Here is a 12723-nt window from a genome sequence, read left to right as displayed (position 1 = left end):
TTGCTTCGGTTGTTGTTTTAGTGAGAAAGAAGGATGGGACCATGCGCATGTGTGTGGATTACAGAGCCTTGAATCAAAAAACAATCAAGAATCGGTATCCTATTCCGAGAATTGATGAGCTCATTGACGAGCTACATGGTGCAGTGTTCTTCTCCAAGATTAACCTCAAGTTAGGGTATCATCATATTAGAATGAGAGCATCAGATGTTGAGAAGACCGCTTTCAGATGCCACTTTGGACATTTTGAGTTCCTAGTCATGCCCTTTGGCTTGACTAATGCACCCGCTACATTTCAGTCATATATGAACATAATCTTCCAAGAACAGCTAAGGAAGTTTGTTTTGATATTTTTTGATGACATACTCATATTCAGCAAATCTTGGAAAGAACATTTACATCACTTGGATGAGGTGTTAAGCATATTAGAATCTGAATCTCTGTTTGCCAAGGAGTCCAAATGTGAGTTTGGGATGGAAGAGTTGCTCTACCTTGGTCACATTATCAGTGCAGGTGGTGTGAAGGTGGATCCTGAAAAGATTAGAGCCATCATTGATTGGCCTTCTCCCGAGAACATAACACATTTGAAGGGATTTTTGGGTTTGTGTGGGTTTTATCGGAGGTTTGTGAAGGGATATTCTCAGTTGGCTGCCCCCCTCATAGATTTTACAAAAAAAGGAGCTTTAGAATGGTCTGGAAAGGCATAGACAATGTTTGAGCGGTTTAAGGGGATCATGAGTTCCTGCCCTGTTTTGGCAATGCCTGATTTCACCAAACCTTTTGAGTTGTAGTGTGATGCATCTAGAAAAGGTGTTCGTGCAGTCCTCATGCGGGATAAGCATCCTATAGTCTTCGAGAGAAGGAAATTGAGAGGTCCTAAAAGGTTGCATTCAATTTATGACAAGGAAATGCACGCCCTTGCGAAGTTCAAGCAGTATCTGGTGGGGAGTAAATTCATTGTTAAGACTGATCACAATAGTCTTAAACACTTCATGCATCAGAAAGATTTGAATGAAAGACAACAGAAGTGGCTGAGTAAGCTGTAGGCTTACGATTTCGATATTGAGTATGTTAAGGGTAAAAACAATGTTGTGGCAGATGCCTTATCCAGAAGACACCATTTAAGCTCACTATGCGAGCTTACTACTGATTGGAGAGAGTTGTTGCTTGCTGATTATGCCAAAAATCAGTTTGCAACCAGCCTTATAGAAGGTACTTTTCATGATGAAAGGTACAAATTGGTTGAGGGATTGATACTGTACAAGGGAAGAATCTTCACAGTGGCTGAATCTAAGTTAAAAGAGAAGATTTTGAAGACTTTCCATGACATCCCCCTCGCTGGTCACCAAGGTTATTTCAAAACATACAGGCAGGTCCGGGAGAGATTTTCTTGGAAGGGACTTTAAAATGATGTTTTGAAGTACATTAAGGAGTGTCATACATGTCAGAGGAACAAAGATGAGCACACTCTATCAGTTGGTTTGTTACAACCCTTGCCTATTCCCAGTCAAAATGGGGAAAGTATTTCCATGGATTTCATCACGAGGTTGCCTCGGGCTCAAGGGAAGGATAGTATCTATGTAGTGGTGGACAGACTCACAAAGTTTGTTCATTTCTTTGCCATCGCCAGTTCTTTTACAACAACTCAAGTTGTTGAAGTGTTCTTCCGGGAGGTGTTCAGATTACATGGGTTACCGAAGAACATTGTGAGTGATAGGGACAACAAGTTCCTAAGTGTTTTCTAGCAGGAGATTTTCAGATATGGTACTGTGCTCACTCCAAGCACCAGTTATCACCCCCAAACTAATGGGCAAACCAAGATAGTGAATAAGTGGTTGGAAGGTTATCTTAGAAACTATGTCTCAGAGCAGCAGAATACATGGGTGATATGGCTTCACTTAGGAGAGTATTGCTACAACTCCTCCTATCACATGTCCATCCAGATGTCACCATTCATGGCACTATATGGTTATGAAGCTCCTAGCTTCGCGGACTTGGTATTTGGTGATAGCAGGACCCCTCAGGCAAAGGATATGATGCAACAATGTCAAGATATTCTGAGAATTCTGAGGGACAATCTCCAGTATGCACAGAATCAACAGAAGTTGTATGCTGATTAGCAACAAATTGAGTGCACCTTTGAGGTGGGTGACATGGTTTATTTGAGGCTCCAACCCTACAGACAGTCTACTCTCAAGAAGAGTGGGGTTGAGAAATTGAAGCCACGATTCTATGGGCCTTTTAGAGTCAGCAGTAGGATTCGAGAAGTGGCGTATGAGTTGGAATTACCAGCAAGCAGTAGGATCCATAATGTATTTCATGTGTCTCGCCTTAAGAAGGCCCTGGGACATAATGTTGTTGCTTCAACTGAGTTACCTCCGCTTGATGAGGAGGGAGAGTTAGTTTTGGTTCCTAAAGCTATCCTTGATTTCATTGAATGCTCTTTGAGGAGAAGAGTGATAAGGGAATACTTGATCAAATGGAAAAATCTACTGGCAGAGGATGCTACGTGGGAAAATGAGGAGATTTTACTGCATCCAGCCTTACAGTTGCTTGAGGACAAGCAATTTTGGGGAGGGCGGACTGTAATGCCCCCTTCTCGTTGATGACCTTCCAGTGGTCCATTAGCCTATTCCTGAGATCCGTAGGCTAGGTGGAATGAAGAATGAGGGTCCAACATTGATGAGGCGAGAACTTACTATTTTTAGTAGGTCAGGGATTGGCCATTTTGGTGATACTGTCCTATTGAGCTCTCCATGCTCTGTCATTGGGCGCAAAGATCATGCTTTTCGGAGCAGTAGTTCATGACTTACTATTTTAGTAAGTGGCAGTATGGCATATTTCTATTTTTGGCAGTCAACAGGGTCCTAATCCTGCAGTAGTTCAGTGGTCTTCTTGGCTCAACTTCATCCTGGTTTTGACAATAATCAGTATTGGAGTCATAAGTGACATAATTAAATATTATTTCCTTATCCTAAGGTTTAATATTTAATTAATTTGATTAGTTACTACTGATTTATTGACTTTGGAAATAATGCCTAATATCTCCTAAGTGCAAGGCGAATTTTATGTCTAGAAGAGGACGTCAAATCATTAATGGAGATATTATTTTATTTCATCTCAAGTGTTGCTAAGTGAAAATCGTGGTCCTTGCTATTTGACGTGAGGTTTGACTTGTGGAATGGCGCCATCCTTGGGGTCCACGTGAGATGTAATGAAATGCAAATGGGGACAGATGAATTTGAAGCATTTGCATTTGAATTTGGTGATGTGAGGTTATAGATAAGAGCTTTGGGCTCCCATTCTTGCCATCTTGAAAATTTGCATTGTTATGCTGTCGAATTGGTGTCAGAACTTTGAGGCTTTGGAGTGCTTCTCGGTTTCGTACTTGAAACATAGTACCTAGCTGTGTGTTGTAATCTACCATATTCTCAGTGCGTATCTTAGTCCTTTTTGGTTTTTGGAGCGATTTTGGAATTTGTTGGTTGCCTATGGCTGAAGTGCATTTTTTATCATACCTCTCTACTGGAGTGATTGATCGTTATGGGTATGGCTCATTCATCCTTCATAGTACTGGCGATATACATTGTAAGTTTGTGGCATCTTTGGTTGAGCTTTGAATTTATTAGACAAAATCAAAATTCCTTAGCTAGGCATGGGGTTTTGAAGTGCATTGGGATGCGTGCAAAATTAATAAGGGAGTTATGATAGCTTGTCTTTGGTTGGTTGTCATCGTAGCTAGTCTAGTGTGGGTTTGGGACTAATTTGGGGTGTTTTGGATATGTATTGAGAGAGTTGTGAGCATTTTAGTGATTCCTTAGGCTGCTGGTTTTGCAATTCCAGCCTGCAGATTTGATGTTAGCAGAATTTCATGTTCTTATTTGGATATTCAGCATTACTCTCTTCTCATATCATCTTTATTATTGTAAGGTTAAGTAGTAGTACTACTAACCAATTCTGATTTATAATTCTCACTCCGCTGAAAAGTGGAAGAGGTTGGCTTGCCACCTATTATCAAGTAAATTGTAATTTCAATCCTCCCACTGCATAAGTGGTCATGTGATGTTTGAGTGTAATGGTCCTCCCGCTGCATAAGCGGTTGAGTTGAGATTGTTATGTAATTTCATTCCTCTCGTTGAAATATTGCAGTTGAGTGATTCGTGCCTTTGTGTGTCTCTCTTGGCTAGTTCACCACCAAGTTTCTTGCATTCCCGCTGAATAAGTGGAAGGGGTTGGCTTGCCGCCCAAGCGTTGTATTCGTTCCAATTATTTGAAGCTAATGATCCCCTCAACACCGTATGCTCTCACCTTCCCACATTGGGCACTTGGTGATCAGAAAGTGGAAGGGTTGCTTTTCCATCATGTTTCAATTTATGCTTTCTAACCTTAATGGGTTATATGTTTGTTGATGACTATTGTTGGCCTAAAAAACAAAAAAAAAATAACTGGGATATTACAACTATCCATCACTAAGCTTTTCAGTTTTGAAGGTTGTGTATATTAATGGCAATTTCTTCCTTCTAGTATTGGCACGTTGCCATTTTTACACAAAAATTTGGAATGGCAACAAGCTAAATGAAAAGTTATACGGAAATTCATATATTGCACTCTTATTAAAATCCTTTACAAGGGCTTGAGATCAAATTATAAATATATGAATGAAACAGACACAAATAAGATTACAATATAAAGTTTTTCTAGCATCTATTGGTCTTGATTAATCTTCATGAGCTCCTTATATTTGTAGTTTCCACCCTCAAAGTGCAAATAGAACAGGTGATCAATATGCAGGAGACAAAATTTTCCAAACTATTCACTCACTAGATTGGCACCTTTCAAATACCTTGGTTGTCATCTCATTTTGCAATCTAAATCAATCGAGGTAAAATTCCTAATGAAGAACAATGCACACCATTTCAAGAGCTTTAATCACAAAATAAATTGCACTAGATAAGTGACCTCAAAACTTCTGACACCAATAGGTAGAATGTAACCAAATAAAAAAAAAGAATCATGGTGAGATTGTTGACAATTAGACAATAACTATATTATCTTAAAGAGAAATCCTTTCACACAAAAAAATGATTAATCAATTTAATAATAATTGATTTAACACTACTAGTGGGAAACATACCTATTGTGTTGCAATAGATGAATTAGACAATATGTGTTTACTTTGTATCTTAATACCTATCATTTGCATCTTAATGTGATACCATACCTCTAAATATGTCACAATATATCATTGGGTTATGGTGCAAATTACCTTGGGTCCATACCACCCTTAGTTCATTGAGAAAATGGGATCTCCTAAGGTGGAAAGCTAGATGAGGATTTTGTGCTTCAGAACCATAGTTGTTTAATGCTAAATCAAGAGGATGGCATGATGATTCCTCAACGGCTCAATCTAAAAGGACTGTAACTATTTCAAATCCATTGGTAGAGGGGTTGGGAATCATGGCTCTAAGGTTCTGTAGGAGTAGGGGCGAGAGATGGAAGTTGACTTAGAGCTTGGCTGATGAAGTTGATCATAACTTTTGAAGCACAATAATGATGTAGGAGCATCCTTGGTCTTTGGCAATCTTGCATCAACCAAAAATATTTCTTTTCAGTTTTGTTTTGTTCAAGTTCAATGTTTTAGTTTTTTGTGTTCTTCCGGTAGCTGGTTGCTTTTCGTTGCGGATCAGATTTTTAGTTTCCAGGCATGTTCTTATGCTTAATTCTAGATTCTCAGTCCATTTGGGTTCTTTACCGGTGAGACGTGGCTTTTGGTTTGACTATTTTGGTTCTCGGAGCAGTTTTTGAGCTTAACGGTTAATTTGTTGATTTCTTCTCGTGTAGAGCGATCTCTTGGCGTGTGGGTCTATTTGGGGTATTGCTCGATGATCCTAAGTCCTTGGGCGACCTTCCTATTGATCCGTGCTCCTTGGTTGTTCTTTTCCAGAGGGATTTCCTTTCATTCTTGGGGCCAACCTATTTACACGTTTCATTTTCCTATCTTGGTAAATGTAATCATTTTGTGGCCGACCTGAATATGTTCCGGAGGGTATACATATTGTTATATGAGATCTTTAGTAGGCAATGAAAGGTTTATGAGTTCCTGGTTACAAGATTGATAATTCGGGGGTCTCTCAAAGATCTGGATGGATTGTACTATGGCTTGCATGTAACTGGTTGCTTACCGATTGTATTCTGGCTTGTTAGCCTGCATGTAACCGGTTGATTACCGGATGATCTATGATGAATATATTATGGTGCGGAAATCTGATTCTGTTATTTTTCAATGTGTTGTTGATTCCATTGTGTCACTCTTGCTGCATGATCTGGTCTGTTCTCTTTAAGGACTCACCGGATTATGGCTACACCAAGTGGTATCAAAGCGGGTTATGAACCGGTTGGTGGAAGAGCTAGTTGCGAACTTTGAGGAAATCCTTTGGGTGAACAGATCGTCAAGTGGAGGGAGGCTGTGAGTGTGTTCAATAGGTCGTCGAGTGTGAGGGAATTGAAATCGACAGTCAGATCACCGAGTTGAGGCAGTTCACCAGAGCAAAGGAGGAGATGTCGCCTAGAAGGATGAACCCCTGAACAGTAGAGTAGATGATGGAGGATTTCAAGAATGAGATGAGGAACGAGATCCGAAACGCATTGGCTATTTTGCGAAGGAATCCAGAGTCTGAGGATGAATATGAAGAAGTTGGAGAAGAGCTTGAGGTAGAAGAGGTTGAAGGATTACTGAGAGCAGTGGCACAAGCAAGTAAAATACATAAAGTGGAGATTTTCAAACTTTTCCGTGATGCTGAATCCGGAGGACTTGATTGATTGGATCGGAGAGTTGGAGGATTACTTTGAATTTGAGGATGTTTAGGATCCACAGAGAGTTAGGTTGGCACAAACTAAATTGAAGGGCATGTTGCCTTGTGGTGGAAAGAGTTGTAGAGAGACAGAGTGGAGAATGGTGAAATGAAGATCACCCGGTGGAGACAGATGGTTGCGAGATTGAAGGCTAAGTTCATTCCAGGAGACTGTGAGTTGGAGCTATTCAAGAAGTTGCATAACTTGAAGCAGAGAAACATGACTGTGAAAGAGTATACCGAGGAGTTCTACAAAGTAATGATCATATCTAGACATAGAGAGATGGATAGAGAAAAGGTGGCGAGGTACATAAATGGACTTGCATTTAACATTCAGGATGAAATGAGTATGTTAAAGATTTCCACAGTTGAGGAAGCTTACCAGTATGCTTTGAAGGTTGAGGAGAAGGTGAGGAGAAGATAGCAGAATAACCCTAGAGGGAAGGAGAGATTCAGGGGGAAGATGAGTAGAGAGAAGCAGAGTGTTGAAGAAGAATCAAAACCTAAGTGGAATAAAGAACCAGATCAGAAAACACAGAGGAAAGGGAGTGGCAGTAGCAGCAGAGAATTTTTGGGCAGATGTTTCAAGTGTGGAGAAACCGAACATAGATTTTATGAATGTAAGCAGGGAATGGCAAGAAGTTGTGTGGCAAATGAGGATCAGGAAGATGGAGTTACTGGAATTGAATGTGCACCGGAGCAAGGAGAATCCCTTATGTTTAGAAGATTCATGATGGAGCGGAGCAATGAAGATACTGAACCTACTCGAAGGAGTCTTTTCTGGACTGTGCAAATCAGGTGGTAAGTGTTGCAAGGTTATTGTGGATAGTGGGAGTACTGATAATTTAGTATCTGAGGAGATGGTAGTGAAGTTTGGATTGAAGAGGCTTAAGCACCCTTGTCCTTACAAGGTAAGTTGGTTACAAGATGATCAAAAGTTAGAAGTAAAGGAGCAGTGTTTGGTGAGTTTTAATATTGGACCTTTGAGGGATGAGGTCTTGTGTCATGTCTTGTTGGGAAGACCTTGGTAGTTTGATAGAGGAGCTATCTATGACTGTAGAAGAAACCTTATAACTATTGAGAAGGATGGGCGGAAGTTCACATTGGATTATCTGAAGGAGAAGGAGAAGCAAATGAGGAATCTAAGTCTTGAAAAGAGTTGTAGTAAGGAGAAACCGGTTGCTGAGGTTATACCAGAGGGTGGCATAGAATTGTAGAAGGGTTTGATAGATAAGTCTGATGGTAAGAAGAAACTGGATGGCAGTAAGGTTATGGTGGTAGACCAGATGAAGTCTTGTGGCGGAAATAAATCAGAGTTGCAGAAGAAAGGGAGCATCAGTTAGAGACAATGTGCAGGTCTGAAGCAAGGTAAAAGACATAAATAGAGTCAGGAGTTAGAGAACCCGGTTGAGGTTCCGGAGGAGCTAAGAAAGAGGTTTGCAGATAAAGAAGATGTTTGGATCAGAAATGAGCATGAAGTATATATCCCGAGTCCTTTTTGATGTTCATGAGTTGCCTCTCATGGAACATCTCTTTCTACCTGGGGTGTCTGATGCAGGAGCATCCCTGGTCTTTGGCAATCTTGCATCAACCAAAAATATTTCCTTTCAGTTTTATTTTGTTCAAGTTCAGCGTTTTAGTTTTTGTGTTCTTCCGATAGCTGGTTGCTTTTCATTGCGGGTCATATTTTCAGTTTCCAGGCATGTTCTTATGCTTAATTACATATTCTCAGTCCATTTGGGTTCTTTATCGGTGAGACGTGGCTTTCGGTTTGACTGTTCTGGTTCCCAGAGCAGTTTTTGAGCTTAACGGCTAATTTGTTGATTTCTTCTCATGCAAAGTGATCTCTTAGCGTGTAGATCTATTTGGGGTCTTACTCAATGATCCTGAGTCCCTGGCCAACCTTCCTGTTGATCCGCGCTCCTTGGTTGTTTTTTTCTGGAGGGATTTCCTTTCATTCTTGGGGCAACCTATTTACACATTTCATTTTCCTATCTTGGTAAATGTAATCTTTTTGTGGCCGACCTGGATGTGTTCCGAAGGGTATAAATATTGTTATATGGGATCTTTAGTAGGCAATGAGAAGTTTATGAGTTCTTGGTTACAGTATTGATAATTCGGGGGTCTCTTAGAGATCTGGATGGATTGTATTTTGGCTTGCATGCAACCGGTTGGTTATCAGTTGTATTTTGGCTTGTTAGCCTGCATGTAACCAGTTGATTACCAGATGATCTATAATGAATATATGATGGTGTGGATATTTGATTCTTTTATTTTTCAATGTGTTGTTGTTGCTTCCGTTGTGTTACTCGTCTTGCATGATCTGGTATGTTCTCTTTAAGAACTCACCAGATTATGGTTGCACCAAATAATTTGGTAGTCTTGAACCTTCTGCCTACCTCGAGGATTTCAAATTGTTTGTAGGGTTTGGTTAAGGTGTAGTTTTGAGTGGATAAACCTAAGAAGCACAAAGGGAAAAAAATTGAAGTGGAGAGGTTGTGGCAAGAAGCAACGGAAACAATCAACATAGGATCACAATGAACTATGAAAAATCTCTTAACTTGCAAGAGGAACCAGAGCACAAATAAAGATTTGTTTTTGAGGGAAAATGCAAAATGTAAAATGTTGCAATATAACAGAATCAAAGAGAAGTAGAATGTTGTTCTAATATGAGTAATTTACCCGACAAAATATATGATGATTTTGAAGAGAACAATATCAGTTCTGCAATGAAATGTTTAAGATAGAGAATTGGAATGTATATTCAATGCTTATGTTGCAGTTATGTTCCACACAGTGTTGTGATCCATGGGTTGAGCTTGTAATTAACTCTTTAGAATTCAAAATCATCATCTATAACAACAGAATAATTTGGTGTGCTCCATGTTTCCTCAAGGCTCATAAAATGGACAAAAACATTGTGTGGGACTAAACTGTAATTTCAGGTGTTGAGTCAACATTCCAAACATGAAGCATTTATGTGGGTGCAATCTCTTACACCACCCCAATATGAAAACTTTCAAATAAATCAATGTCTTAAGATATAGTTTTTATTTTTTCATTGGTCAAATCATCACAGCCATCATCAAAATGGGTTAATAATAAAAAGAAAAACATCTTCAATTGGACTGAACTTGAAGCCGTGAAAAGCTATGAATTTTGAGTAGTAAATATCTCAAATTTCCTTACTGTGTATACAGAAGTATCCATCAAAACTTGAAAATCCTCCAACATTATTCCTTTTAGGCTTATCTAGTGTAGAAACAAGCATCAATTACCCTACTTAATTGATCCTATAGCCCTAGTAGAAATTTTATGATGTGGCGATACTTGTCCTACATGGACTCTTTTAGAGGAAAATTGTTGAAATATTTTTACAATACAACATGTGCTTCAAACTCTTTATCTACCTCTTTAGTAGAATTTAGAAATTATTTCTAAATTGTAGCTTCAAAATTAAGTTTCTTGGGAGCATGGAAATTGTAGTGATAGTCCCATTTGTGGATCTTTAATCTTAGGTTTCCTATATCACTGACTCTACCTATGACAGAAATATGTTTCTTGTAGTAAGTAACCTAGGAATATGTTTCACTAGTTCTACTTGTAGCAGGCAGAAAGTGGGGTTCCAGTGTATAAGCTAAATTTTTTGAGAAGGTGCTACAAAGAATGTTTAGGATTCTCTTGCAAGGGCTAGACATAAATTTTCAATGCAATATTTACTAACATCAAACCATTCAATGTCCTCATCATGAATTGCACACTGATACTTTCTGGCTAAAGGTTTGCAGCCTTCTCGATTGAGCATGTCTAACAAGACCATTTGAAGTGTAAAAATAGGAGCTATAGCTTTCTCCACAGGACACCGCCCTTAGCATCTTATGTTTGTCGTGTCTTGTTGGGGGCTTAATTATGAAATTTGTGTTTGATTGGAGCAGTCCATCTATGTAAAAGATGTACAAATTAACTATAATAATTGTATCATTATAGCAATTGATGATTTGGTTCAAAGAAAGAAAATTTAAAAAATACATTAGGCTTTTCTCATTATAGCTTTCAGTTCAAACTTGAAGATTGGAGTTGTATGCAACCATCAATAGATATATGCCTTTGTGGAGGAAGTATGCCTCAAACTTACTGGTTGAAACCTCTCATAAATTACTACTTTCAAGAATTTCGGTGTGACTCTTGCAATGTCTTGGCAAAGTCGAGCTTAGAAGGATTTCGATGTGACTTAAGGGTTTGGTAAGATGCCTCCAATAACTAGTCGAAGCTATGACTTTTTCTATAAAACCATGTTGATGAGACATTGTTAAGTTTTGGCGATAAGATGATATTTTTGATATAACTAAGGATGATGATAAGACTCTTGAAGCCAAAAGCAGAAGTCTCACCTCATGTCGATAAGACCATGTCGATAAGAAATGAAGTTAGTCTTGGCGAAAGGATATTTTTCGGTGTAACAATGAAGTTCGACAAAATATTTTTAAGACGTTGTCGCAGTGAAGAACTCTTCTCGATAAGCTTTGGGACTAAGGTGGGACCACGATGGACTTGGTTTGATTTTTGGAGCTGGATGTCAATGATTGGTCCATGATGGAGCTTTGGAAATTCATCTAGAATTATGTCTGTTCGAGAGCAAGTGGTTGGAAGCCTTGGTAAAACTGAATCGAATCGTTTCTAAATAGAGATATAAATTGTCTATAGAAATGGTTGCAGAGTTTGTCAATTGGTTGATGGTGATCGATTGGTGATTTTGTTTGATGTTGAATTGGATATCGATTGTGAATGTAATCATCTATATTGCTGCCTAAGTAGAGACTAGATCAGAGTGTGAACTGTATCTTGTATGTAATTTCTAAATTACTGTAATACAAGTGTTTTGCTTTGGTGTGTGAGTTTTTCACTCATAAGGGTTTTCCCACGTGAAAATATGGTGTTCTCCGTGATTGTGAATTTTTCATGTTGCTATGTTTCTTTGCATTGTGTATCTTGATGACTGTAGTTTGAAATTAAAAGTAATCCTTGCTTCTCTTCTCTAAGAATTTAACATTTGGAAGGCGATTTTCGCACTCAACTTTCCTTACAAGTGGTATCAGAGCCTGCCCAGTTGTGTTATCCTTGTGGGTTGGACTAGTTTTTTGTGTTAATTTTGTAGTGGGAGTTTTGCAAAGGACTGTTTGAAATTGCAGATTGAGATGGCAAGCACATCAGGGAGAGTAGACATTGAGAATTTCAATGGTGGCAAGTATGAGTTATGGAAACTCGAGATGGAAGACCTATTGGTGGATAAAGATCTTTGGGTTGTAGCGTCTGGTACTAAACCATCCGGCATGAAATAAGAAGATTGGGATGTTGGATATTGTTGAGAAGTTTGCTAGAACAATGTGTTGTCATTGATGTCAACATATTCATGTGTTGCAGACGAATTAAATGAGTTGGTTTGTGTTAGACAGTTCAAATAACTGGAAGACAACTGAGAGGGGGGGTGAATCAGTTGTCACAAATTACCAGAACCCAAAACATTAATACCGGAATAGCAGATAAATCAATTAAGCATAAACAATAACCACAGAATAAATACTATCCACATGACACCAAGATTTGTACATGGAAAACCCGGTAAAGGGAAAAACCACGGTGGGAAGCCTACCCACAGTTAGATAATACTTGTGCAGTAAGTATGTGAATTACAATTGAGGGGCCTACACTTGAAGGAAGGCCAACAACCTAGAGTGCACTGTTCATCACAAAAGGAGCCTCATTGACTGCATATAAATCCAGACTACAATCCGGAGAAGTGTTGAACTGCAAAAGATAGCATCTCCTATGCCTGAGTACAGTTCCAGTTAAGCTCAATACCGGAGGACTAAATCCT

This window comes from Cryptomeria japonica, chromosome 6, assembly GCF_030272615.1.
Source record: "Cryptomeria japonica chromosome 6, Sugi_1.0, whole genome shotgun sequence".
Classification (NCBI taxonomy): domain Eukaryota; kingdom Viridiplantae; phylum Streptophyta; class Pinopsida; order Cupressales; family Cupressaceae; genus Cryptomeria; species Cryptomeria japonica.
The sequence above is the reverse complement of the archived record's forward strand: the minus strand, read 5'-3'. Positions refer to the sequence as shown.